Source organism: Solanum pennellii, chromosome 8 (assembly GCF_001406875.1).
Source record: "Solanum pennellii chromosome 8, SPENNV200".
In the NCBI taxonomy this organism is placed as follows: domain Eukaryota; kingdom Viridiplantae; phylum Streptophyta; class Magnoliopsida; order Solanales; family Solanaceae; genus Solanum; species Solanum pennellii.
The window spans coordinates 45901284-45926665 of record NC_028644.1 but is presented as its reverse complement, the minus strand read 5'-3'; positions in this window follow the sequence as shown (position 1 = coordinate 45926665).

Below are 25382 nucleotides of genomic sequence, written 5' to 3'. Positions count from 1 at the left end.
GGTTATGGGGCTTTTCTTGGTCATTGCACTGGTTGACTTGATGAGGATTCATGAGTAATTTTCTTGCTTATTATGATATGGTTAACTCTTATTTATACTTGTGATGTTATTCCTTGATGATACGGTTGTAATAGATTATAGGTTGAAGTATGATGTGCATACTTGATTTACATTTAAAAAAGTATGTTTTGTTGCTTGGTATGTCTTGTTTGACTGTGCATAAGGCTTTTAAAGAGGTAAAATTGCATGGTTTAACTAAACGCCCCTTTTTAGACTATTTTGATCTTATATGTGCATATGTTCTCATACTTAGTACAAGTGGCATATTAACATCCTTTTTTTCCTTTTTCTCAAACATTTTAGGTTCTGGTCGTTGAAGGCTCATTTAAGACGACTTGAAAAAGACTTGGATATTCTCTACCATCCAAGTGGGTAAGTCCTCACATTCTGAGGCGATCCCAATATCTAGCTTATGGAGTTGCTTTTTTCTAAGACTCTTATGTTCATTCTATTTTCGTTCAAGCAAGATTTGTATAAGCCTATATGTGGCTTCTTTACATTGATGTAGGGCTATTCCAAAATTGCTATGATCGTTTAGATGGTATGAGATGAGACAATCTGTAATGTCTATATTTTAACTTATATATATATATATTTATATATATGTGTGTGTGTGTGTGTGTGTGATATACATATATATATATATATATGTGTGTGTGTGTGTGTGTGTGTGTGTGTTTTTGTGTGTGTGTGTGTGTGTCTGTGTGTGTGAAATAAAAGTAGAAGGCTATGTAACCTTCCTATACGAAGGATCTATGTATACTCAATATGAATATAATATGTGTATGTAGATGTCTATGTAAACCTCCATGTAGATGTAATGAAAAGTTTTAATTGTTCCGTATTTTCGACCTAGTAATGTAATTATGTAAGACTAAGAGGCTAATCTTAGTCCTCAAAGAGGATGATGACGCCGGTTACGTCTTTGGGGTATGTCACGATCGGGGAGCACCCCCTAGAAGTAACATGTCGTACTTGACCTCTCGGAGGTCTTATACAAGCCCATAGTTATTATTCATCGCATCGACATAGTAAATTTAGCGGAAAATTTAAAACTTTTAATATCACCTCATATACTAGAAACTTGACTTAATATACATATATAATAGAAGTCATAATACATATATAGACTCTAAGTCTCTTTGTCATTTTAGACTCAACAATATTAGAATACATTAATACACGACTCTTAAGACATAATACAAAACTATACAATATTTAATAGACTTTACGATACGTACACATTAGGACATCCTTGGACTTAAGGATTCCTTTACTTGAGCTTGGGAATCACCTATCAAGATCTTCACCATTCAAGATATCATTTAAGCATCCATAACCTACATTTTGTGTAAAAACTAGAGAAGAATGGGATTAGCAAAAGAATTTATTAAGTATGACAACCATGCAAAAACATGCATTTGAAAGGGATATTTTCTTTGAAATCATACTTCATGCTATTTTGAGTAAATCATCATAAAACCTTTATCAATCGCATTTCTATCATTTTCATTCTTCATTGAAACACAACCAAAGGCCAAACATCATACAAAAGCACTTATAGAATTTAAGTCCAATTTGAAGTCACTTTATAGTGAGCTCATTCCTCTTTACAATGAACTATTTCTTTTAATTCATTAGTCTCCCAAGTAATCCTTTGAGGATACTAGGTGCAATGTATCACCGTAGTACCACAAGGAAAATCATACATATCATCTACACAAGACAACATATACCATCATAGAAGTATAATACCACATAGACATAGTTAAGTCAAGTCCTTCATCATATAGTAAACAAGATCAAAATCATGCATAAAGACTCATATCATGCACATCTTCATAACAAGTAGACAAAAACTACAATGTAATGCATAGGGAACACATACATAGTGACATGCATTAGATCACCTTCCTAGAACTTCCTAAGGAGCTACTTGTGAAATGTCGAGATGGGTTTATTACTTCCACCTATCCTAAGTAACCTCCCTTAAGTCATTCTATTAGGGTCCTAGTCATTTAACTTCCATTTTCCATTTTACTTAAGGGAAACTATAGCCTTAACCGGCATAGATCATGTGATACTAAACATGGAATCCGGTGTCATAGAACCCCACACCAAAATGAGGTGCTCTACCGGCCAAAGTAGAACCAAATGTGACATAGCTTTCTAGGTGGATCCACTAAATCGTATCCTATGGTGGCAACATCGTTATGGAACTTGGAGGTATATGTGAAAACCATCTTTATGCCAAGATTTGGAATTGTAGTTATTAACTTATGGAAACCCTATTTATTCCCATTGAGGCATTGTGGTTATCAACCTCATGAGATTTATAGTGACCTACCTTCCAACCATAGGAAGGGACACACACTCATATTCAAGTTCACTCGGTGCTAAGCTATGTTCCCTTCATTGAAAACCTTTATTATATTTTTACTTTATAAATCATAGGTTTAGGAGAGTCATCCTCTCATATGCTTAACTCATAGGTCATAGATGGAAGTTCATCAACCTAAATATTGTAAAGAATCCATTCACATGAACATAGCATATGTAAATCATCATCTAGTTTATGGTACACATGAATACACCATTCAAGGGCCCTCTTTTGACTAGATCTCCATACATGTGTGTGTCTACATATATGTGCGAAAAAACTTTCACCTAACATATTAAGTCCCTCAAGTTCATGCATACATATTAACCCTAACATGGATACACCATTCAAGGGCCCTCTCTTGACTAGATCTCCATACATGTGTGTGTCTACATATATGTGCGAAAAACTTTCACCTAACATATTAAGTCCCTCAAGTTCATGCATACATATTAACCCTAACATGGATACACACTTGCTTACACAACAGTCATACAACCTAAATCACAACTAGAATAGGAAAGTAGGCATAAGCTTCACATAGCATCATCATAAGCACATGCTCATATATTCATCAATTTGCCTTCATGGACATGGTCAAGACGTATATAATGAAAATAAATTGAACACCGCACCCATAAGTGGACCATACCACAAAATGTCATACAAGGCTTCATTAACTACAATACTATAAAGAAAGTAGAAGAGATAAGCATTCTTACCAATTTCTCACCCTTTGATCATCATTGATATTGACACCTTATTCATAAAAAATTCATATATATGGAAGTAGCTAAATTTGTTTTAATCATAGAAGAAACCATGTACAAGTCGCTACAAGATCATACTATAACATAATACAAGGCATCTCACATGTACTAGGAAGTAGAAGAACGTAGATCTTTAATCAAATTCACTAGCATTGATCATCAATTATATTTCATTAATGTCACAAGTATAGGGCAGTAGCTAATCATACACTTAATCAGAAAGAAATCATGCTTAAAGCACTTCAAGATCAAGCTACAACATAGGCATTAGATTTGTCGATTCGCTACAGAATAGAGGAATTTGCCGATACTATCAATTACCTAAGACTTTGATCATCATTCATATTTTATAAAAAATACACTCATAAAGCACTAGATAATTAGACAAGAAATCAAGACGAAATCATGCTTCGTCTAATCACAATTTGAGATCCATCATTCACTTAGCTTTTTGACTTCATAGCCTAAAGGAATCTAGATCAATTCATGAAAGCCTTTCTTAATTTGATCAATAAGGATTTATACCTACAAAATTCATCCATTATATCACCCTAAAACAGTAGCTACATCAGTTCAAGCATAATCGAAACTCTACACAACCGATCTCACAATTGATTTCAAGGCAGCATGTAGAAACATAAGCTATTCATGTTCAAATCTTCATTCATTGATCCTCATGGATCCTTCAAAATCAATTCAACATAAATATATGTAAATAACAGCATATACAATCACTTCAACCTAATAGAATCATAACTCAATCTATAACCATTCAAGATCACAAAGCCCATGCAAGGCTAAATCGTTTTGGTGGAGCATGGGTTCATCATGAAATTGGAGTAAAATTAACATTAAAAACGCTGTATTAAATTCAATTAATCATGATTCAATCAGTAAAAACGTTTTGAGAAAGAACCCATGGCTAGATTGTAAGATTGGAAACTTGATCATAAGATTTCTTTGAAAAACATTTAGAATGTCTCTCTAGATGAGAAGATAACTAGAGATGAAGATCACCATAACTTTTGTCTAGTTGAAAACCTCTTAAACTTGAATATTCATCCAAAGAAAACCAAACTTGAATCTGTTCTTGAGCTTCACAAACAATGGTGGTTTCTAGAGAGAGTATTTTGGGAGAGAAAAGCTTAAAACATGTGGGTTAATTTTAGAATGGGTTGATCACGTTTTTGATGACTTATATACACCCTAAATCACATAAATAACCCCTTAATAATCAGTTTAAGACGTTGGGTGAATTTCCCATTCACCCCTTTAATTGGCAGCAGACCTGCGCAGGAGACTGTCGCGCGACGGATGGGCGTTAAAAAGGAGTCACAGCCATGACGGGCCGTCACAGGCCTCCGTAGTTGGCTAAAGTGTCTGCCCAAGGTTTATACCTTCACCCTTGGCTAATTTCCTCACGACGGGACCCTTTGACGGGGAGTCACAGCCATGACTGGCTGTTGACTGCTCTATCGCCAGGGTCTGCCTGGGACAGCCTGCACACTGCTTTTGGGTCCTTCTTTTGAGGCCTCTTGTGGGGCCCTTTAGAAGTCGTACCCAGACGTTTCAAACGTGATTATGAACCATAACAAGTTATAGACCTTCCACATAAATTTCATCCAAAACAAACACATATAAGACGTCCAAAAAGCCTTGGCCCCAACATGACATACGATGAACGTCTTAGGGGCTATCTTTCGAACACCTTAGATGTTCTTGGGCTTTTGGCCTCCAATCTTCACAAAACTTAATTTAAAAACATTAAGCATAATATTAAACCATTTTAATACTTATTAGGCTCATACCATACAGATTTAGGCATGCATGCATATATGAGGCACATAAGCGACTAGTCATCGAACGTCTTAGTCGTCCCTTAACGTTCGACTTCAAATACCTCTAATATTATAGATACTGCCTATATACTATATTATAAGCATACTAGGACATTATAAATTTTTTAAAAAAACATTTTAGGCTCTAGACACCTTATCTCATTTTTGGGGTCTTACAGGGTAAACCTGGATGTTATACATAAAAATCGTGAAAACGGACATTTATTGGAATATGCATCTTTTCATTTAAATATCACAATATAATTATAAGAAAAGCATTTAAAAACTTATAGACACATAAGATAACACTTAATAAATTTAGTACATCGTTAAGGTCACTTTACATTGGACCAAATCACTGTTACAGTGAAGTTCCTTATCTTCACTATAGACGCTTCCTCGCATGAAGTCCACCCACTCAAAGCTATCCTAAGACTCACATATGTAAGACAAAGAGAGAAAGTTCATACAACCTATCTAGGCTTACCTAAATGTTTCTTAATACCACTTATAATGATATCAACCCACACTTACAAGACACCAAACATATGAACATGAGATTATTCTACCAATGGTGGTTCTAAGTCTCACTTGAGTGAGTTGTAAGGCGACCACCCATATAATACCTTACACACACACATAGGAGATACTATAGACAACCTAAGATAGAATTATTCTCACTTAATATAACAACATATAGATGATACGACTTGAGTGAGTTGTAAGGCGACCACCCATATAATACCTTACACACACACATAGGAGATACTATAGACAACCTAAGATAGAATTGTTCTCACTTAATATAACAACATATAGATGATACGACATTCTCCTTCCAAAGGCTATCAAAAGACTTACTTAAGTAATCAAGAAGATAACGTCCATGATTGACCTCTTCAAGATTACCCAAATAATCCTTAAGACTACCTAAGTTTATATCATGACTAAAAATCTACCAACTTCCCTAACTAGAGTAATTCTCAAGACTTTCTTAGATAAGACATGAAGAGATCATCCCTTATGACCTCTTCACACTTTAACTAAGGAATCCTTAAGTCACTCAAGATTAGGTACTAATTCATTTACATGATTTATAACATATGTCATTACCTTCCTTAGTTCAGTTAAGAGACATTCATCACATAAAGTACATTAAAGTAATGGTCTTAGAGATGACCTAAGGAATCCCACTAACATCTTCAAAGTCTATAGTGCAATGTCTAGATATCGTCCCATACCACCACCCAAACTTCATAGAAATTCTGTAATGCTAATAGTTATCCCACATGATGAGAATAGGCAATAATCAACATAGACTATGGGAGAAAAATATGTAATCCAAACTTCTAACCTACTCTGATGAGGGTATTCTACTTACCAATGGTATAACTTGGACACATCCAATGTAGGAAAATCACTAAGGAATATGAAGTGCTTTCTTTGTATTCTAGCCTCATCCTTTAACTAGAACAACTTCCTTTACCATACTCACTCGGTGCTAGACTTTGTTCTGAAAGGGTAATTCACATTATGGTTAATACCAAGGGGTTCCATATCAAGTTCATAACCCAATTACATTTACCCTACAAAAGAGGTCTCCTAGGGATGCCTTACAATGTCGACAAGAAGATCATAATGACTTTCCTAAAGATTGATATGATGTCGTTCCAGCCAACCAACCTTAATTCCATCATTCATTACAAGAAGGATACCATTACGACTTTCTACTTGAGGGTTCATAAGCTTACTAGTATGTTCAAGGTTACACATGAAGGACCCTCTTAACATCATTAAAAGACTCATATCATTTATACATACAATACTAAGAGGCTTTATCATACTAAGTGAACACATCTCATGTTAACATTCATACATGCATCAAGTAAGGGACACAAGTTTACCAAAACAAGACACAACATACACTACTTTGTTACATATAGAATATCATTGTCGAAACACTTAGGAATGACCCTTATCATCTTTATGTAATCCTATAAATAAGTATAATATCATCCATATAACCATTATAGACTCATTTAGTAAAGTGGGAACAACCATGCATCAATTCTAATACTGCACACATGAACACATAGTCATAGTCTAAGAACTGCAATAGAAGAAACAACATACTTTCACATTACTTCACATGTCAGTATATATGATCACAATTCACATAATCAACGGCACAAATCATAATATTACTTCAAGTAGTGCCGACAAGGCCATGATCATTATAATACATAAAGTAACGCTTTCAAAGACACATCATTCATATAACACCGCCTCCGTAAGTGAACCATACAAATCACAACATATTTAAATTCTAATTAACCTAAAATAAAGATAACTAGGGCAGCGTACCACCAATCAATTATGACCACTTCAATCCATAGCTAAATCATCCACTTCAATACCTTAAGACCCTTACCCATGGCCATGAACATCAATTCAATGAATAAAACATAATACTCAATGAAAATCTAGGTTAATTCAATATATATTTATGAATATAATACAACATATACATCAATTGTATACAATTCTTACATTTTTCAATAGCCTATAGAAAACTATACTAGAATTCATAAGCATTAAGTCAATGTCACGTAACCCATATAGTAGTTAAAACTAGGGTTCATCAATTACATAAGTTCAGAGGTTGATTATGTTAAAATCATCTAATTAAAATCAATGTAATCAATACATAATGATTAAAAACCTTTAATGCAAGAACCAATGGTTAGATCAGGAAATTGGACAAGTTCATCTTTGAAAACTTTAGAAAACTTCTTTGAATTTGGGATCCTTGATGAATAGAGTTTAAAGGATAAAATGAATATAATCCTCTAATTTGATTAAAACACCACTCAAATATCCAATCAAAACTCTTTGTTGAGTTTTGGCTTCAATGGAGTTCTAGGGAATTTCTAAGGGAATTTGGGTTTTGATTTTTGTAGAATAAATTATTCTAAGTGTTAAAGCCTTAAAAATGTTAAAATACCCAAAATATACTTTTGGAACCTCCCTTTCTCTTATTTTGTTGTAGGATTTTTTTTTGAATTCACCTTTTATTTAACAGTGGCCTGCGCAGAAACCAGTACCATCGACGGATGGCCACCAACGGACCGTTTTGTTGGTCCGTGGCTTGGGACTGAGGCTTGTCCTTGGATGGAATTCTCCCACGCCTATGTTTAAGCCTACTCCTCTCACATACAGGGCATCGACTGACCCACTGGGCGTTGATTGCCCCGTAGGTTGGGCTTGTTTTTGACAGCTTGGCCACTCATCAAGGGTCCTTCCTCAACGACCCTTGGTTGGTCATTGGGGAATTTCACTAAGATATTTCTAACCCAAATACATTCGTAAATGATTTTAGGACCTCTCACATGAATTTCATCAAAAGCGAACACGTAAAACTCAACGAGACATGCAAAGACACAAAAGGTCATTCCAAAGCAAACCTTTCAAACGTCATAGACGTTCTTGGACGTTTGACATCCAAACTTCACGAAACATGACACACTGCCTATATACTCTATAATAACTCATTTAAGGACACGATTAACTCATGAAGCACATATATAAGTACAAAACCACATATGAGGCACATAGGTGACTTAGTGGTCGAATGTCTTAATCGTCCCTAGACGTTTCACTTCCAAATCACCTAAAACTCTAGACACTGCCTCAATACAGAAATATTGACAAATTTAGGACCTTAGACAATCAAAACAACCAATTTAAAATCTAGTTCACCTAAGTATTTTTGAGGATCTTACAATTCTATGGCAAAGTTATAGCCTATGCTTCTAGACAACTCAAAGTTAATGAGATGAATTATCAGACTCATGACCTTGAGTTAGCGGCCTTGGTATTTACTTGAAAATTTGGAGGAATTATCTCTATTGGGTCGATGTTGATGTGTATAAAGACCATAAAAGTCTCCAATGTGTATTCACTCAAAATAAGTTGGATTTTCTTGACAACAGGGATTGTTCGAGTTGTTGAAATAATATGCTCTATCACCCCAGCAGTGCTAATGTGGTAGCGCATGCTCTAAGTTGGTTGTGCATGGGAAGTGTGTCCCATTTGGAAGAATCCGAGAGAAATCTAGTGAAAGATATTCATAGGTTGGCTCGTTTATGGGTTCGAATTAAAAGTTCTCCAAATGGTGGTATATCATAATTTTAAGTCGTCTTTGGTTGTTGAGATGAAGTCTAAGCAACACCTTGATCCATTGTTGTTGGAGTTGAATGAAACGTTTTTTGGTAAGATGAATGAGTCATTCCCCCAAGGGAGGATGGTGTTCTTACATATCAAGGTATATTGTGTGTGGCTAATGTCGATAATTTGATGAGTAGGATCCTTGAGGAAGCTCATGGTCCCGTTACTCTTTTCATCTGGGTTCTACAATGATGTACCATGATCTTAGAGAAGTGTTTTGGTGGGATGGCCTGAAAAGGGATATTGCAGAGTTTGTTGCAAAGTGTCCCAATTGTCAACAAGTAATGGACGAACCCCAAAAGTCGAGTGGTCTACTACAATAAATCCAAATTCCTACTTGGAAGTGGGAAGATGTTAATTTGATTTCATAGTGGGTTTGCCTCAAACTCGAAAGAAATATTACACTATATGGGTAGTTATGGAGAGATTGACCAAATCTGCTCATTTTATTCCCATTAAATCTATCTATTCGGCTGAAGACTATGCAGGGATCTGTATTGACAAGATAATGAGTCTTCAAGGGGTTCCATTGTCCATTATATCGAATAAAGATTCTCAATTTACGTCTAGATTTTGGAGATCATTTCAAAGAGGTTTGGGTACTCAAGTGAAGTTAAGCACAACTTTCATCCTCGAACGAATGGTCAAGCGGAGCGGACTATTCAAACACTTGAAGATATTGTTAGGGCTTGCATCATAGACTTTAAGGGAAATTGGGATAAGCACTTTTTTTTGGTGGAGTTCTCGTATAATAATAGGTTTCATTCATCCATCTTTATGTCTCCGTATGAAGCCTTGTACGGTAGGAGGTGTAGATCTCATATTGGATGGTTTGAGGTTGGCGAATCTTCTCTTCTTGGTCCCAATTTGATCCATAAGACTTTAAAGTAAGTTCATACCATAAAGAGCCGGTTGCAAACAGCCTATAGTTGGCAAAAGTCTTATGTCGATCATAGGAGAAGTGACCTTGAAATTTGAAGAGTGTAATAAGGTGTATTAAAAAATTTGCCTATGAAAGGGGTGATTAGATTTTGCATGAAAGGGAAGTTAAATCCTCTTTATGTGGTTCCCTATGTAATCTTTCAAAGGGTTGGTAAGGTTGCATATGAGTTGAAATTTCCTAGTGAACTATCTTCGGTTCATACGATTTTTCATGTATCCATTCTTAAGAAATGCATTGGTAATCCCGAGTCCATTCTTCATATTGAAGATTTTGATGTGAAAGAAAAACTCTCCTATGAAGAGGTTCCGGTTTAAATCCTTGATATCCAAGTGAAGGGGTTGAGGAACAAAGAGGTGGCCTCCGTAAAAGTATTATGGAGAAACTACCTAGTTGAGGGAGCAACATGGGAGGCCGAGGATGACATGAAGTCCCGTTATCCTCATCTCTTTGCTAATTAATGTTATTTGGTCTTCTTAATAATGAAAAATAATGAGTTTTTGACTTGTTTTGTAAAGATATGCATGTTTATGGTAAAAAGGTTTTATGCTAAAATAAGTTTCATGGAAGAATGCTCTTTTGCTTGACTTGCACTTATTTGTGTACTTCAAATGTTATTGTCTTCATAATGTGATATTGAGAATGTTGATATTTTGATAAAGGAACTTTGGCATTATTGACTATTTAATGATATATGGAGCTCATGTTGTTGTGATGCGAAGGAAATTCTTCTTTCTGTGACTCTGAGACATTATGTGTAATAATTGGTGTTCTGAATCATTGTGTAAATGTGATATTGTTATGTTAATTTGAGTTGTAACTCATGATGATAAGTATATTGTGTGGTTAGGCTGCTAGTCTTCAGTCTATCCTTTCCCTTTTAAAAGTTTGGTGTCATTCAGGATTAATGTTACTAAGAGGGGGGGGGGGATAATGTAACATTCATAAAATTTGAGGCATAATCTAGAGCCTAACATTAGTGTCTAAAGGGATAGATACTGTTCTAACACCTAAAATAATGTTTATAAGACATCCGAGATGTTTTAGAGCCATGACGTCAAGGAACGTCCATGACGTCCGGAAACTAGCTTAAATTGAACTAGTTGACGTGGCTAAATATGGTGAAGGTTTAGGAGGGTAAAATAAAGTGTAAAACTTGTAAAAAGATTTTGGTAGATAGAGTGTAGCATAGAGGGTATAAATGTCCAATAACGACGCCCCAAGGACCAACCGGAGGGTCCTTGAGGAGTACCCCAACATGGGTGGGAAGGGTGCATTGAATCAAGAATCAGTGGGCTGTTGCGCGATGCGCAGCCCACATGTATCCTAGTGCTTCAATTCATTTTTCAAAAATAAAAATGTGTGTCGGCCTCACAATACGGAGCCACTTCCCCAATTTTGTACAATCGTATTTTTCACATTTTTACTTCACAAAAAGACCAAATTAAGTGAGGGGAGTTTTGGGTGATTTGGGGGGTGATTATATATAGCCTAAGGGTCATTTTGAGTAACTTTTCACTCACCCAAACCCAAATTTCTAAAACAAAACCAAAAAGATCTCATCTGTATGTACTTTTTGTCTCCCCAATTCCTTCATTGAAGAAGGAAGAAAGCTTGAAGAAGAAGGTCAAATTTCTCTAGGATTTCACTTCAATTTTGTGGATTAAGCTTTATTAAGGTATGCGTTCTTCATTCTTGGGATTTCTTTCTCCAAGAGGTCCTTCCAAAGTTGATTTATAAATTACCCAATTCCATGGGGTTTTCTAGTTCCAATTGGTTTTCTTCTAAATATCAAATTGATGATAAATTGTGAAATTCTATGACTAATTGAGTATATACTGTTGAATAAATTATGTTAAAAGATCCGATTTCATGTTGATCATGATCCCTTCCCCAAATCACCCAAATCTTTGATCTTGGTTATTAATTGATGGGAATTGAAGAATGATTTGATTATTATACTTGTTTTATCTATTCTAATTCATGTATGGATTTACTAGGGTGATATGTTGTTGGGATTGGATCTAGTGTTTGATGAATTCATGATGAACAATAATTCCCATAACCCTAGGTTATGAATTGATGTTAATTGGGATAGTGATGATGCAGTTGACCTAGCTCTTGTATTAATTACTAATGATTGATGTTACTACACCTATTATTGGATGTTATTGGTTGGTTAATGGATAAGGAAATTGCTACACAATAACTCATTCTCTACTAACGATGAGTACTCATCTTAAAAAGTACATTGGAATATAACATCTCAACTTACGAAAATAACCTCCCCTTCTTCATATACTCTTGTGCTAAGAATATTTTCCCACGGAGTCTCAACATTATAACTATATGTTAAGGATAGCTAGTGGACACCATATCTCAACTCAAGAAGGCATCCATCCTTCGACCTATCATAGAAAGCTCTTGGGATGTAGTGAGGTTGCTACTAAACACTTCAGCTCAACTCACGAAGAGTGTTCACCCCAAAACTTCCGATTTTACTTAACTTAGCTTCATTCATACATTTAGGTGTGTGTATGTGTGTGTACATGTGAAAACACCTTGAACATAAGCATCATTTTATTTACATTCAATTCTATACATGCTTAGACCTTCATACATTACATTAAACACTTTAACATGCTTCACATATTTATATAAGTCATTTAGACATAATCTCTAGCATACTTCTCATAATAATCTTCTTAATTCACATTAACAATAATAATATCATAATCATCTTACTTAACATAATATGCCTTCATAGACTCTTTCACAATACACAAGTAACTTCACATTCATACAATTCAAGTAAACACCGCCATCAAAGGTGGACCATACCACTCAAGAGCATTTCATAAATAAAGCTAAACAACATATCCAACTTACCATTTATTTAAGCTTTAATCACCTGTAATAATTTCTACAACAACTCATCATAATGTAGCCATTAGGGAAGTGGCTAAGCAACATCATAAACCCAAGGAAACCAAAGCTCATAGAATGTAAAATCATGTTCATTTAATCCATTCCTTAAGCCAAAAATTTATTAAAAGCTTTAACATATTTTCATTGAATCTTTAGAATTAAAATCACCAACTCAATTTAGAAACATCATATTTGAATCATTTAAAATGTTTTCATGCAAGACCCATATTTAGAGTTAAAGATAAAAGAAGTTAGTGTTGAATACCCTTTTTGAAAATCTATTAGAAAGGACTCCTTGAATGAAAAGAGTTCAAGGATGAGTACCATACCTCAAATATAAGAAAACCCACTGATTTTGTTTAAGAAACGTACACCAACAGCCCTCCTAGTTCCTTCTTGAGTCTTATCTTCTATGGAGTTTTGAAAGTCTTTTTTGAGAGAGACGTTTTGGGTTTTAGGAAATGAAGTCTAAAATTAGGTCTTAGGGTTTAAAACTCCATAATATTCCTAAAAGACCCTAAAAATATCATCCGAGGTTCCTAAAAGACTTGGAGTAAATTTACCAAATGCCCCAAGCCAAGGCAGTTTATTTTTTTTGCATCTTTTGCAGGCAGCACCAACGGCTTCCCATAAACAGACATTTTCCCAATCGACTCCCCGTTGGTGGGGGTCCGTTGATTGGGACTGAGACTCCTTCATGTGAAGTCTTTGCTATCCTTGCAGGTCCAGTCGACAGACGGTTTGTTGACAAACAGACCGTCCGTTGTGGTCGTCGATAGTCATTGCTTGGCAGCATCCTGCCAAAGAGATGGGGTCCTCTTCTAGGGCCTCGTGGGTCCTATGTGGGGTCGTACTCAGACGTTCTTGGACATTTGACCTCCAAACGTTACCAAACTTCACACACTGACTAAGAACATCAATGTTACTCGTTTTAACAAAAAAATAACTCACAAAATATTCATGAAGCTCTAGGTCACCTTAATTCGTTAGGGTGTTACATTCTCCCCACTTGGAATAACATTCGTCCTCGAATGACACTAAACTCTTTTAAGAACATCAAGGAATTACTAGAAGCATTCTCATTCTCAAGGACACCAATAACACATTAACAAGAATTTTGTCACGCAACACATGCAACCTTTGGGAAGATAATCCCCACACTTCAAAACACATTCTCATTCTTTACTTATGGAGGAACTACCTTCTCCAACATTAAAAATTCTCATAAACATCATTATTAAACACATTGAAACCATTGTTCAAGAAAAATGAAATTTCTCAAATCTTTGAACTTCTTTACAGTGATCACAAAATCTTAACAGTAAAACATGCTAAAATCCATTAATTCACATTTCAAGCAATTCTAACATGGAGGCATGACCACAAGAGAGACAACATCATACTAACTCACATTACAATGTGATAACACAACTTTGAAGCAATTAAGCAATAGCATTAGCTACACCTTAGCATGACAAATATAGGTTGACTACCAATTCTTCTAATGTACATCAAGATCACACAAAATCTTATATCATCAAAGGTGTCACGACCCAACCCGATGGGCCGTGACTAGTGCCCGTTTTGGACACCCACATACAAACCTGCTAAGTATAACCAACTGAAACTAAGACAATATGGAATTTAATCAAATCAAGCCAACCCCAACGTCATATATATATAAGAGGACCTGTCTCATAAGGAGTCATAACCATTCAACCATAACAGCATACGCGAGCCGACAAGGCCGCCACTATTCAAAGCATAATAACATACGTATGCCGACAAGGCTGCCACTACACAATACACAATGATGTACGCAGCCGACAAGGCTGCCCCTGTACAAGCGGACATCCCAAACAAACCATGTCCAGACCATTATCCAAAACATATATATACAACCCACATAATGTCCATAGACCTCTAAGAGTACATTAGTGAAACTCGACGGGACAGGGCCCCGCCATACCCATAGACGAGCAAAAGACTACACAAAAGTTATGTACCAAAACGACTGGGCTCCGGAACAGTGGAGCTCTCCCAATCAGCAGAGTAGATATCCTAGGCGGGAGGATCACCGAACTGTGCGTCTACACCTGCGGGCATGAAACGCAGCCCCCCGAGGAAAGGGGGGTCAGTACGGACAATGTACTGAGTATGTAAAGCATAAGGTAAAGATGACAGGATACCAATATGGCAAGTCGAAACAAAATATCGCTACACATATACCCTTTTAAGTGAAAATCATGCATATATTTAACATTTAAGGTGCCCAGCTTCCCTAGTAAGGGGCTCGGCAAAATAATCATCACGTCATCTCCGTCATCATCATCATCATAACCATCCTCATCACCAATCATATATATAATATACATACCCGGCCCTCTAGTGAGGAACTCGGTGACATATGCAAGAAACTCCGCACGAACATTACCCGGCCCGGGACTCGGTGAAATGATAAAGGACTCTATGCACGAGCAGAATATTATGAGCAACCATATGCAATTAAAATCATTTCTTATAACTCAATAGAACAATCAACGTGAACCAGCAAGGAGTATTACCAAAGATTAATGTTTTATCAAGATTATGAACCTTTAATACGATATGGAAACGTAAAATCTCAATGACTCTAAGAAGCACTACCATAGATATTAGAGATCATCATAGCCTTAAACATAGCCGATATATAGAGGAATAATTGTGGAAGCAAGAATATACGTCACTTAGACGCTCTAGAGATAAGTATCAAATCTGTCCGTTATTCGCTTATTTTTAAAAGTCATGCCAAACAAAGAAAGAAGGGACAACGTTACATACCGAATAATCGAGCCGCACGTCCAATATTTACTGCTCAAGCTATTAATCTATAACAAGCAACAATCGTGCCGCAATTAGATAAACATCGTGCTTTACTTTCTTGTAAGCTAGCTAATAATCTAACGAAAATTCGGCAGCACTTCCCCTATTTTCCTTACTTCGTCCCAATCCGACAACAATCCAAATTATCCACAGCAATACCAATAACACATATAACCCAAAGAATCATATTAAACAGCCCCCTCCCCAAAACAGTTCCGTCTCAGCAACCATAGCAGCGAAGCAACGACACACCGAGCGATAACTCGTTTTATAATTCGCAACACATCTACCTTATCGTATTCATCCTTTGGAGTATATACTCATAATCACATTCAACATATACATAATGCCAAAACAGAATTTTCCTGCAGTTTGCTTTAATCAAAACAGCCCAAGCACCAACACGACACCACTAATAATCCGATTATGGTTTCCGTTCATACTTAGCACATTCAATAACTAAAACAAACTTCCTAAGCTACTGGTCACGCCCCCTTCTTAAAATTAATGGATAATTAACAAGGGTATTCTAAAGAATTAACACACCAAACAAGGAGATTACTAACCAAATTATTTGCAGCTGCTGGCCAAGAGTTGCAGGGTTGGTTTCTCCATTTCCATGGCTGCCTAAGACAAGTGGTGAAGAAGAAGATGATATGCAGCAATGCATTTCACCACTTTATTTAGCATGGAGTGGATTTCTCCACCTCATTTAATAGTATGAAGTGGAGGCAGCCCCCCTCTACACCTGTCCACTAAGGCCAGCCCACAATCTGATCCCTTTTTAATTTTTGCCTTGAGTGGTGGGGCCCACTGGATTAAATTAATCCTAATCAGCCACCAATTATGAGTGGTGGGGCCCATTGGATTAAATCAATCCAAATTAGCCACTAATTAATCCCTCACTTAAAGTTAATGGCACTTACATTAGCCAACTCATACTTAATATCACATTTGGAAATAACATCCTTGCCTAATATTTCTTTACGTCTTCTAGATCACGATGCGCACTACGTATAAAAAAAAATACGAGGCGTAACATCCTTCCCCCCTTAGGAACATTCGTCCTCGAATGTTAAGTTAGCGTCTTACAAAAAAAAATTCCAGCGAGGTCTCTCTAACAGTTATACCTATCAACCTGCATTCCGTAACTTACAGATGCCTCAAAGAGTCACAACTTACTACATAATCTCGTTTATCAATCAATATAGTCAAGCTAGGAATTGAATTACCTGCAGGTACGGGGAACAAGTAAGGATACTTATTCTTCATTTCGTCTTCCGCTTCCCAAGTCATCTCCTCCCTATTATTATTTTGCCACAACACTTTGACGGAAGCCACATCCTTAGTACGTAACCTTCTAACCTGGCGATCAAGTATAGCTACGGGTTTCTCCTCATATGACAACTCCTCTGTTACCTGAACATCATCTACAGGGAATACTCTAGAAGGATCACCAATACATTTACGTAGCATCGATACATGGAAGACTGGATGTACCGCCTCCAAATCAGATGGTAGACCCAACTCATAGGCAACCTTGCCTATCCTACGAACAATCTGATAAGGCCCAATGTATCTCGGACTGAGCTTCCCCTTCCTGCCGAATCTCATCACACCCCTCATGGGTGATACCTTCAGGAATACCCAGTCACCAATCTGAAACTCCAAATCTCGACGCCGATTATCTGCATATGACTTCTGTCGACTCTGGGCTGCTAATAATCTTTCTTGAATAAGCTTCACCTTGTCAACAGCTTGCCGAATCACATCCGGACCTATTAGTCTCGCCAACATCAAACCAACCAATGTGTGATCTGCACTTCCTCCCATATAAGGCCTCGTACGGTGCCATCTGGATACTAGAATGGTAGCTATTGTTATAGGCAAACTCAATGAGCGGCAAGTGGTCATCCCAACTACCTTTGAAGTCAATAATACAGGCCCGCAACATATCTTCTAGTGTCTGAATAGTACGCTCAGCCTGCCCATCAGTCTGAGGGTGAAATGCTGTGCTAAGGTTCACCTGTGTCCCCAATCCCTTCTGAAACGATCTCCAAAAGTTGGCTGTAAATTGAGCTCCTCTGTCTGATATAATGGACGTGGGAACCCCATGAAGTCTCACTATCTCCCTGACATATAACCTCGCATAATCTTCAGCCGAATAAGTAGTCCTGACTGGAAGAAAATGGGCCGATTTCGTCAGCCTATCTACAATAACCCATATAGAGTCATACTTCCGTTGAGTGCGAGGTAAGCCTGTAATGAAGTCCATATTAATCATCTCCCATTTCCAAGTCGGGATCTCTATCTCCTGTAATAATCCACCAGGCTTTTGATGTTCGATCTTGACTTGTTGACAATTCGGGCACTGAGCAACAAACTCCGCTATGTCCCTTTTCATGCCATCCCACCAATATAAGCATCTGAGGTCATGATACATTTTTGTTGACCCTGGGTGAATAGAATAACGGGCAGAGTGTGCCTCTCCCATAACCTGCCGTCGTAGCCCCGCAGTATCGGGTACACACAATCTGCCTTCATATCGTAACACTCCGTCAGGTGTAACCTTAAATGGGGTCTTTTCCTTTTGAAGAGCTGCATCTCTATACTGTGCCAGAATAGGGTCCTTGTATTGGTGTCTCTTTACCTCATCTATGATTGAGGACTCAGCAACCTCTCGAATAGAAACTCCACTATCTTCCGAATTAGCTAGACGGACTCCAAGGCTGGATAGCCGCTGAATCTCCCGAACCATATCCCTCCTTTCTGGTTGTACATCTGTCAAGCTACCCATGGACTTACGGCTAAGAGCATCTGCTACAACATTCGCTTTCCCTGGATGATATAAAATATCAACATCATAATCCTTTAGCAACTCTAACCACCGCCTCTGTCGTAAGTTCAGCTCCTTCTGTTTAAAGATATATTGGAGACTCTTATGATCTGTATAGATGTCCACATGGACACCATATAAATAATGTCTCCATATCTTCAAGGCATGAACCACGACCGCTAACTCCAGATCGTGAGTAGGATAGTTCTTTTCATGCTTCCTAAGCTGTCGGGAGGCATAGGCTATAACTTTGCCATGCTGCATCAATACACATCCTAGCCCAACACCCGAAGCATCACAATAAATAACATAGCCGTCTGGTCCCTCCGGAAGAGTTAGGACTGGAGCTGTAGTCAATTTGTCTTTCAATAGCTGGAAGCTTCGCTCACAAGCATCAGTCCACTGGAACTTGGCTGCCTTTTGAGTTAGCCTTGTCAAAGGCGCTGAAATTGAGGCAAACTTTTCTACGAATCTCCTGTAATATCCTGCTAACCCCAGAAAGCTGCGTACCTCAGTAGGTGTCGTAGGTCTGGGCCAAGTCTTTACTGCCTCAATCTTCTGCGTGTCTACCCGAATACCATCAGCTCCAATAATATGCCCCAAGAATGCCACTGAAGTCAACCAGAACTCGCACTTAGAAAATTTAGCATACAACTTCTGGTGCTGAAGCACCCTAAGTACCGTCCTTAAATGATCTGCATGCTCCTCTTCTGAACGTGAATAGACCAGAATATCGTCTATAAATACAATAACAAACATATCAAGGAATGGTTTAAATACTCGATTCATTAAATCCATGAACACCGCTGGAGCATTAGTCAGCCCAAAAGACAGCACTCTAAACTCATAATGCCCATATCGGGTCCGGAATGCCGTCTTTGGAATATCTGCCTCCCTTACCCGCACCTGATGATAACCTGACCGCAAGTCTATCTTTGAAAAACACTTTGCACCCTGCAACTGGTCAAATAGATCGTCAATCCTTGGGAGGGGATACCTGTTCTTTATTGTTACTTTGTTCAACTGCCTATAATCAATGCACATCCGCAGCGACCCATCCTTCTTCCTCACAAACAGTACCGGTGCTCCCCAAGGTGACGTACTAGGCCTGATGAAGCCCTTTTCTAGCAAATCCCTCAATTGCTCTTTCAATTCTTTCAACTCAGCAGGTGCCATTCTATAAGGAGGTATAGATATAGGCTGGGTATCTGGCAGTACATCTATAGTAAACTCTATCTCCCGTTCTGGAGGAAGGCCTGGAAGTTCCTCGGGGAATACATCGGGAAATTCATTAACTACCGGGACTGATTGAAGAGTCGGTGCCTCTGCCTTTATGTCATGCACCCGAATCAGATGGTAAATATAGCCTTTTCTAACCATCTTCCCGGCCTTGAGGTATGAAATGAACTTACCTTTCGGCGATACTGTACTCCCCTTCCACTCTATAATCGGTTCCCCTGGAAATTGAAATCGAACTATCTTTCCTCTGCAATCAACATTAGCATAACAAGCAGCCAACCAATCCATGCCCATGATAATATCAAACTCAATCATATTTAACTCTATTAGATCTGCTACGGTACGATGACTATATATAACTACTGAACAATTCTTATATACTCGCGTAGCTATGACAAAATCTCCTACAGGTGTAGCTACCTTAAATGGTTCTATCAACTCAGACTCTATTCCGATCCTACTAGCAACAAAGGGAGATATATATGATAAGGTAGAACCTGGGTCTATCAATGCATACACACTTCGGGAGAATAGTGATAATATACCTGTGATCACATTAGGTGACGCCTCCTGATCTTGCCTATTAGTCAAAGCATATATACGGTTTGAGGGACCGCTAGAACTGGAAGCTCCACCACGTCCTCTACCACGGCCTGCTGGCGCCTGAATACCCTGCCCCGTAGGGCGCATAGCCACAGAAGAAGATGAACCAGCAACGGACCCTGTAGGCTGTGCCATACCACCTGCACTACCTCTAAGGTGACACTCCCTCATAGTATGGCCCTGACGGCCGCAAGAAAAACACGCACCTGTAGCCCAACGACATTCCCCAGGATGGGACTTACCACAACGAGAACACCGAGGCAAAGGTGGCCTCGACTGGCTCAAACCCCTGCCCATCTGTGACCCTGACGCCCTAGAGCTCTGACCAGCTTCCGAATATCCCATACGATCGAACCCCCTACCCATGAAACGTGGGGGTGCACTCTGTGCTGGCTGGGAAGAAAATCTAACATGCTGCTGAGACTGCCCGCTTTGAAACTCGTCAGGATAACCTGCTGATCTAACCCTCTTATGCTGGCCTCTATTATAATCTCTATCTGGCTGACGTCCCCGGTGCCGATCCTCTACCCCCTGTGCATATGCCTGCACCCGAGCAATGTCCATACCTGGCTGAAGAGTCACTGCCATACAACCGTCAATCAGATAACGATCCAATCCCATCACATAACGATGTACCCTGTCTGCCATATCAGCCACAATAGTAGGCGCATGCCTAGCCAATGAATCAAACTCGAGGCTATACTCTCGAACGCTCCTGCCATTTTGCTTCAAACGCAAGAATCTATCGACTCTAGCTCGCTTCATCTCTGGAGGCAGGAAGTGGCCCTGGAAAGCCTCCACAAATTCATCCCATACCGCTGGAGGAGCACCCTCACCCCTAGATAACTCCCAAGACTCATACCAATTAATAGCTACATCCCGCAAACGATACGTAGCCAACTCAACAGACTCGGTCTCCGAAGCCTTGATTATCCTCAATGTACGCTGCATCTGACGAATAAACTCTTGCGGATCATCCTGGGGCCTTGACCCAAAGAACTCTGGAGGATTACAACTTAAGAAGTCACGAGCCCTTAAGCTATCAGATCTGTCCGCATGATCAACTCCTAGTCCATGCCTGCGAGCCTGATCTGCCACTAATCTAGTCAGCAATTGAACCGCATCTCTCATGGCCCTATCCTCCGCCCCTGACTGAGGAGCTGGAGGTTCAGATGTTGGGGCCTTGGGGGCTGGTGGTGTCCCCCGAACTGGAGCTGCTGCTGCTCTAAGCTCTTCTGGCGGTGGGGGTGTAGCAGAGCTCTCCGACTGGAGCATCATACCAGGCATAGACTGGGCACGGGCCCTAGTAACTCTCCGGGTCTGACTAGTACCTTCTGCTACCGATTTTCCCTTCTGGGCGGCTGTCGCTTTCTTTGGAGGCATAGCTGAAAACACACGGATTCGTTAGAGAGGGATTATCCTGTTAATATAGCTCTATCGCACGATCTAGAATAAGAAGAAAGAATGACATCCTAAATGTCCTGTAGCTTCCTGTTTATAGATGTGGTGCACAACACACCGATAAACAAGACTCTACTAGACACGGTCTGTAGACACTTCCGAGGAAGAACCGCGCTCTGATACCACTCTTTGTCACGACCCAACCCGATGGGCCGTGACTAGTGCCCGTTTTGGACACCCACATACAAACCTGCTAAGTATAACCAACTGAAACTAAGACAATATGAAATTTAATCAAATCAAGCCAACCCCAACGTCATATATATATAAAGAGGACCTGTCTCATAAGGAGTCATAACCATTCAACCGTAACAACATACGCGAGCCGACAAGGCCGCCACTATCCAAAGCATAATAGCATACGTAAGCCGACAAGGCTGCCACTACACAATACACAATGATGTACGCAGCCGACAAGGCTGCCCCTGTACAAGCGGACATCCCAAACAAACCATGTCCAGACCATTATCCAAAACATATATATACAACCCACATAATGTCCATAGACCTCTAAGAGTACAGTAGTGAAACTCGACGGGACAGGGCCCCGCCATACCCATAGACGAGCAAAAGACTACACAAAAAGTTATGTACCAAAACGACTGGGCTCCGGAACAGTGGAGCTCTTCCAATCAACAGAGTAGATATCCTAGGCGGGAGGATCACCGAACTGTGCGTCTACACCTGCGGGCATGAAACGCAGCCCCCCGAGGAAAGGGGGGCAAGTACGGACAATGTACTGAGTATGTAAAGCATAAGGTAAAGATGACAGGATACCAACATGGTAAGTCGAAACAAAATATCGCTACACATGTACCCTTTTAAGTGAAAATCATGCATATCTTTAACATATAAGGTGCCCAGCTTCCCTAGTAAGGGGCTCGGCAAAATAATCATCACGTCATCTCCGTCATCATCATCATCATAACCATCCTCATCACCAATCATATATATAATATACATACCCGGCCCTCTAGTGAGGGACTCGGTGACATATGCAAGAAACTCCGCACGAACATTACCCGGCCCGGGACTCGGTGAAATGATAAAGGACTCTATGCACGAGCAGAATATTATGAGCAACCATATGCAATTAAAATCATTTCTTATAACTCAATAGAACAATCAACGTGAACCAGCAAGGAGTATTACCAAAGATTAACGTTTTATCAAGATTATGAACCTTTAATACGATATGGAAACGTAAAATCTCAATGACTCTAAGAAGCACTACCATAGATATGAGAAATCATCATAGCCTTAGACATAGCCGATATATAGAGGAATAATTGTGGAAGCAAGAATATACGTCACCTAGACGCTCTAGAGGTAAGTATCAAACCTGTCCGTTATTCGCTTATTTTTAAAAGTCATGCCAAACAAAGAAAGAAGGGACAGCGTTACATACCGTATAATCGAGCAGCACGTCCAATATTTACTGCTCAAGCTATTAATCTATAACAAGCAACAATCGTGCCGCAATTAGATAAACGTCGTGCTTTACTATCTTGTAAGCTAGCTAATAATCTAACGAAAATCCGGCAGCACTTCCCCTATTTTCCTTACTTCGTCCCAATCCGACAACAACCCAAATTATCCACAGCAATACCAATAACACATATAACCCAACGAATCATATTAAACAGCCCCCTCCCCAAAACAGTTCCGTCTCGGCAACCATAGCAGCGAAGCAACGACACACCGAGCGATAACTCGTTTTATAATTCGCAACACATCTACCTTATCGTATTCATCCTTTGGAGTATATACTCATAATCACATTCAACATATACATAATGCCAAAACAGAATTTTCCTGCAGTTTGCTTTAATCAAAACAGCCCAAGCACCAACACGACACCACTAATAATCCGATTATGGTTTCCGTTCATACTTAGCACATTCAATAACTAAAACAAACTTCCTAAGCTACTGGTCACGCCCCCTTCTTAATATTAATGGATAATTAACAAGGGTATTCTAAAGAATTAACACACCAAACAAGGAGATTACTAACCAAATTATTTGCAGCTGCTGGCCAAGAGTTGCAGGGTTGGTTTCTCCATTTCCATGGCTGCCTAAGACAAGTGGTGAAGAAGAAGATGATATGCAGCAATGCATTTCACCACTTTATTTAGCATGGAGTGGATTTCTCCACCTCATTTAATAGTATGAAGTGGAGGCAGCCCCCCTCTACACCTGTCCACTAAGGCCAGCCCACAATCTGATCCCTTTTTAATTTTTGCCTTGAGTGGTGGGGCCCACTGGATTAAATTAATCCTAATCAGCCACCAATTATGAGTGGTGGGGCCCATTGGATTAAATCAATCCAAATTAGCCACTAATTAATCCCTCACTTAAAGTTAATGGCACTTACATTAGCCAACTCATACTTAATATCACATTTGGAAATAACATCCTTGCCTAATATTTCTTTACGTCTTCTAGATCACGATGCGCACTACGTATAAAAAAAAATACGAGGCATAACAAAAGGCACTCATATCATAAATAGAAATGTAGTTTATACTAACATTCAAGACTCTTAACCATTACAATACTACCAAGGATGTTGGTTTCAAGCTTGAATAAGGATAGAAGGAAAGATAAGGATACCAACTACCATTCTACTCAACTCATTCTCCCCCACTTAGGGTAAAATCATCTTCAAGGTCTCATCCTACAAAGTACCATTATGCCTCTCACAAGGTAGGAATTAACACTACCCTCAATTCATGCACATCAAGACTAAACATCAACCTGACAAGTCAAGCATAGAAGTCTCCTCTTAGGATTCAAGCTTAGACAAACTATCTTAGACATCACCTCATTCAACTCTTAGTCACCACTTAACTAAATCTCATGGAACAACACCCCCTCATTCCCTTTACACTAGTAATGTAGGTTTATTTGGAAACCAACAATCTTACCATATAGATTCCACCATTTTTCTAGCATAAATCCACAACTCCCTTACTAAGTAATCATATCACAGTTCCTCCTTAGAGTAAACCTACACAAGAACTTCAGCCCAATCACAAGAACAACTATGAAACATTATCCACACAAGAGAGATTCCTTCAACTCATGGATTAGAACCCCTTCTTTCTCAAAACATTACCACATCCTTTAAACATTCTTCAACTTACACCTTAGTTCTTCTACTATCATTGTACACAATCACAAGGTATCTCATTTTCCACAAAAGGACTTCATTCAACCATTTTAACCATTACGAT